This window comes from Mytilus edulis, chromosome 13 (assembly GCF_963676685.1).
Source record: "Mytilus edulis chromosome 13, xbMytEdul2.2, whole genome shotgun sequence".
Taxonomy (NCBI): Eukaryota; Metazoa; Mollusca; class Bivalvia; order Mytilida; family Mytilidae; genus Mytilus; species Mytilus edulis.
This window is the reverse complement of record NC_092356.1, coordinates 14,847,430-14,853,773: the sequence shown is the minus strand read 5'-3', so window position 1 is coordinate 14,853,773 and position 6,344 is coordinate 14,847,430.

Here is a 6,344-nt window from a genome sequence, read left to right as displayed (position 1 = left end):
TTTGCTTCTGAGAGAAGCAGCAATTTAAATACCATTTGAAGTCTCTTCTTGTACACAAAAGAGATGTTTCCTAGTGTCAAAAATGGTTGTTTATATTAGCATTGCAAATTGTGATATAAATTTAGGCACTGCCGCATTGACCATTCATCTTTTGTGTTTGTGTGCAACATGAGGGGGAATAATTAATTATGTTCCTTTTAATTTTCAAAACCAAAAAATAAACCCCTATTGTTTTCAAAAACAAACAGGAAAAGTATTATTTAACAATAACAAATGATGCGTGACCTTCAGAAGAAACAAACAACACCTTATAATGTTTTATTTTGGAAAAAAAATCCCTTCCCTTCTAAATCACATATTTTTCCCCACTTTCCTTCTTTGACAATGTTTTCTTTAAAAAAAAAATGAGAAAAACAATTTGTTAAATAAAAATAATCATCTTGGCATCTCATTTTTTTTTCTCTGTCAACAGACATGATAGAATTTGCTTTTCATAAGAACTTTAAAATTTTTTGTATGCTGAACCAGACCTTTAAAATCCTCTGTTACAAGACGAGATACATGATGGAGAATAATTTATACTGGATTAAGGTGGTACCTAACACCTTTACTAAAATTAATTTGGCTCGTTTAATTTTCTTAAAATTTTGATAAAGTATTTACTTTGAACCTTTGACAAAAATATAAAAATTTCAAAAAATTTGAACCAACCGTTTAATCAGAAAAAATACACTGGTTATATAGCAGTTTGACAAAAACTTGTTTTGATCATTGAGAAGCTTAATATTCCTTTGAGGACACAACGTCATTAAAACGTTCTGCTGATTTTACAGAGTTATCTCCCTGTAGTGTTAGGTACCACCTTAAAATACGAATAAGATTGCAGAATATTGTCTCATCTTTCAAAACCACTTTATTTTTTCTGTTAAATAATAAAGCTCTGAAATGTTACAACATGTGTTTTTATGAACCTCACAGTGGCGGATCCAGAAATTTTCATAAGTGGGGGCCCACTGACTGACATAAGAGGGGGCCCGCTCCAGTCATGCTTCAGTGATTCCCTATATAAGCAACCAAATTTTTTCCCAAAAAAGGGGGGGGGGGCCGGGGCCCCCCCCCCCCCCCCTAAATCCGCCTCTGCCTCACTTTTTATAGACTCAGCTGTAAATTTTGTCAATATCCGTTTCTATTTTAAATGAAAGTGAACTCAACCTTCATACTTCAATACAGTTTTTCAATGAAAAGAATTAAAGAACCTTAGTGAGCACGCTCACATACCCCACGTCCCCACATTGTCATTGGAGAAATTAAATAAGTGTAAGAAAAAAAATTGTATAAGAAAAAATATTGAATAATAATTTCCTGTCAATATGCACATCAACATAGTATGTCCTTATTATCTACAAAATTTCATGAAATTCTGTTGTGTGGTTTCAGAGGAGTTGAGATGACAAACTGTTGCAGAAGTACATTGAAGCAAATAAGTTCAAAGGGGCGTAACTCCTAGAAAAAAAATTGAATCGTAATTTCCTGTCGATATGCACATCTACATAGTATGTCCTTATTATCTACAAATGTTCATGAAATTCTGTTGTGTGGTTTCAGAGGAGTTGCGATGACAAACTGTTGAAGTAGTACCTTAAAGCAAATAAGTTCAAAGAGATGTAACTCCTAGAAAAAAAATTGAATCGTAATTTCCTGTCAATATGCACATCTACATAGTATGTCCTTATTATCTTAAAAGGTTTCATGAAATTCTGTTGTGTAGTTTCAGAGGAGTTGCGATGACAAACTGTTGCAGTAGTACAATAAAGTAGATAAGTTCAAAGGGGGGGCAACTCCTAGAAAAAAAATTGAATCGTAATTTCCTGTCGATATGCACATCTACATAGTATGTCCTTATTATCTAAAAAGGTTTCGTGAAATTCTGTTGTGTAGTTTCAGAGGATGTGATGACAAACTGTTGCAGTAGTACATTAAGCAAATAAGTTCAAATGGGCGTTACTCTTATAAAAAAAATTGAATCGCAATTTCCTGTCGATATGCACAACTACATAGTATGTCCTTTTCATCTGAAAAGGTTTCGTGAAATTCTGTTGTGTGGTTTGAGAGGAGTTGTGATGACAAGAAACAGGACTGACGGACGGACGGACTGACAGACGGACAGACAGGTCAAAAACATTATACCCTCCGCAACTTCGTTGCGTGGGGTATAAATATAACCTGTAGCACCACAAACCCCCAAGAGTGTATAAAACAATAGTTATAGACTCTTGATTGAATCAGTAATGAAAGGTTGACTGTCAGCAAGAAATAATAAATTTCAGTCGTGCACCTAATGATGACAATCAAAGTCTCCATTTCAGGTTGTTTTACAAATATCCATCTCACAATTCCAAAATATACGTACATTCATTACTTTTGTACAAGTTAAATGATTTTCAATTTTCATGATAAAACAATGGTAAAACACTCTGATGTAATTGGTAATGAAAGGTTTTTGTTTTTCAGGAGTTTTTTTTCTCAACAATCTTTGAAAAAACATATTTTGACACCTTTTTAGACCCAATAATAAAATATCGAATGCATTTGAGGTTTGTAATAACATCTATGAAGCAACTGGGCTAAGAAACAGTTCTAAACGTTATTTTTACTGTTTGCACTGTGACCATCTAAAAATAGAAATCTATGTATCCTTAAGGATACATTTGACATGCGCACGAGGATACATTCCGAATGATCAAGGGCCATAACTCGATAATTATTAAAGTGACCCCACCAAATTCATCATGATCTGTATTTTGTGGTACGTAAAAAACATTGTGTATAGGTTACTTAACATTTGGTTGAGGCATCTTAAGTTAGAGAACATGTACATCAGCTTTATAATTCTGAAGTTTCCTTTCTATATCCTTCATGGAGGCTTGCATTTCATCATGAGACTATCAAGTTCTGTTTGATTGTCATTCATCTGAGCCTGTACACGTTTAAGCTGTTTGACAGCATCTTCCTTTACACAAACAGCTAACTCTGCTTGTTGTCGAAGATCCTTAATGTTATTTTCTAATTTCTTTCTGCTGTTGAGAGCATAAGCTCTCTCATAACGTTCATCTTCTAATTCAGCCTCCAACTCTCTGAACTGAAAAATAACAGAATGTTTAACCGTTTAAAGTTAAAGTCAACTTACATAAGTAAAACGTCCCTAGAACTATTAAGAATAATTGAAGGTCATGAGCCTGTAATCATGATTGACATTTTAATGTAAACCTAATATTTTGGAAAACTATCTGAATATAAAAACTTATAGTGTAGTGAATAATATTGAAATCCGACAAAATGTTCCTGTCCTTCGGGCCAGGTGAGCTAAAATCTGAAGTGGGACGTACGGACGAACGAACAGACGGAAGGAGGCACAGACCAGAAAACATAATGCCCCTCTACTATCGTATAAAAATTTGTAAGGGTTCCTCTCACCTACTTTTGCTGTTAATTGAAAGCTCAACAAAAATGAGGATAAAAAATAATAAAAATATTCATTTCATTACTATCTTTTGATTTTTAGAAGCTTCTGTCCAAGTTTGGTAAAAATCCAGGATAGTTTATGAATCTAATAAATGTTTTAAAAACTTAACTGCAGACTGCATGTAATGTTAACTGAAAGAAAAACTAAGTCTATTTATAAGTAAAATACAGAAAAACAGGTACAAGATTTGAACAAAATTAACTTTTTGATACTATCTTATAATCATAAACATTTGGTACAAGTTCAGGATAGTTTAACCCTTAGACTGCTGCATTGATTTCTATTGTACTTTTGTGTAATGCTGAGTAAAATTTTAATCACTGATGAAATAAACATGTTCACTTACAATTGCTGTATCTTTGTAAATATTGAATATTCATCAATAAAAGTTATATAATAAAGTATTGTTAGATTCTGTATTTTTTATTTATTTTATTTTTGTGTCTCTGGTCATTTTTTACCTGTACAGGTGTGAATAGAGGTAAACAAAGGTAAACTTATGTTTTCATGTTTTATTAACGAATCCATCAATGTAAAAGTATCCATGACTTCAGAACTGAACCAATATAGTTAAAAATCTCTTTTAAGAACCAAGTTCCATTGTGATTATCAAAAAATAAAAGTTTCTTCTCAGACCAACAGCCTTTTTTATGCAAATATTTTCCGGTATTTCCCTCCAACTTTCACTGCGCCGACTTTTACTTCCATGTACAAATATATTTATACGACAAGTTCATTGTTAAAGCTTTCATCAATATATAATCTTGACAAACTTAAAGTTCGGGTCTATTGATGTGAGTCAATATTGATTCACATTTGAAAGGCGAAATGATAAACATCGCAAATCCCGTTTCATGTCATCCATTTTGAACAAGGTCTGGGAATCCCCGTAATTCTCGCTTTAAAAGTCTCCTGTTTGCAGTTTTATCTATAATAGTATTCAAGATAATAACCAAAAACGGCAAAATTTCCTTAAAATTACCAATTCATGGGCAGCAACCCTACAACAGGATGTCCGATTCATCTGAAAATTTCAGGGCAGATAGATCTTGACCTGATAAACAATTTTACCCCATGTCAGATTTGCTCTAAATACTTTGGTTTTTGAGTTATAAGCCAAAAACTGCATTTTACCCCTATGTTCTATTTTTAGCCATGGCAGCCATCTTGGTTGGATGGCCGGGTCACGGGACATATTTTTTAAACAAGATACCCGAAAGATGATTGTGGCCAAGTTTGGAATAATTTGGCTCAGTAGTTTCAGGAGAAGATTTTTGTAAAAGATTACTAAGATTTACGAAAAAAGGTAAAAAATTTACTATGAAGGGCAATAACTCCTAAAGGGGTCAACTGACCATTTCTGTCATGTTGACTTATTTGTAAATCTTACTTTGCTGAACATTATTGCTGTTTACAGTTTATCTCTATCTATAATAATATTCAAGATTATAACCAAAAACAGTAAAATTTCCTTAAAATTACCAATTCAGGGGCAGCAACCCAACAACGGGTTGTCCGATTCATCTGAAAATTTCAGGGCAGGTAGATCTTGACCTGATAAACAATTTCATCCCAGTCATATTTGCTCTAAATGCTTTGGGTTTTGAGTTATAAGCCAAAAACTGCATATTACCCCCTATGTTCTATTTTTAGCCATGGCGGCCATCTTGGATGGTTGGCCGGGTCACCGGACACATTTCTTAAACAAGATACCCCAAAGATGATTGTGGCCAAGTTTGGATTAATTTGGCTGAGTAGTTTCAGAGGAGAAGATTTTTGTAAAAGATAACTAAGATTTACGAAAAATGGTTAAAAATTGACTATAAAGGGCAATAACTCCTAAAGGGGAGTTATTTCGGTCATGTTGACTTATTTGTACAAGATTACTAGACTAAACAATTTGTATTTTTATGATTTGATACTATGCACATCTTTCAACATAGGTAAACATATTTAGATATCCACAAAACGTTCACAGTATTCATCAACAGACGCAGTGTTTACTGGAAAAGCAAAATGTACGGAAAACATCGCCATGCAATGTCATCAAAACGTCATCTTTTTAAAATTAGCAAGTACAATATGTTACAAACATCCATTTCTTAAATCAAAGAGCTGAATAGCTCTGAGGGGAAAGACAGTACTTGTCTCTTTTTTTTTTTTTTTTTGGGGGGGGGGGATGTATCTTTTGATAAGTCTTCATATAAGGAATGAAAAAAAGAACAGCTAGAACATGTAGAAAGGTTGACAATATTGAAGTCAATTGTTGTTGTTTAATCTAATTTTGTTACCTTAGTTTATGATTCAATTTGGACCAAGAGATCTGCGTCTTCTAAATCTAAACATTCGATTAAAGTTGATAGTTAATTATGTAAAATTCAACTGATTTCTGTCATTTAACAACAACTACAATGTTTTCTGAAATCTTAATTGTGTACCACTGAACTGCAGGCTAGGCCATTTTCCATTTTTTGTGACAGTACTCTAAGATTTTTAATTTTTTACTTAAGAAAGTTTATAGGACTGAAAAATCCATTTAATTTTTAATTTCTATTGATAAAGTTCCCAGTTACAACTCTCATCACAGGGATACAGGTACTAATAAAAAATAATTTGATTGATGTAAACTGTGTGAAGCTTGTTTCCAGATCCTACATTTTGAAATATTTGTAAATTTCATGAATAAATAGGTTTAAACTATAAAATGCAACTTTTCTTTAATTTTTTTTTTACCATTACAATGATTTATTTGTTGGTACACACAATTTAGTTTTAATGGAAGACTACTAATCATATACTAAATGTCACATTTTCAAGTTTT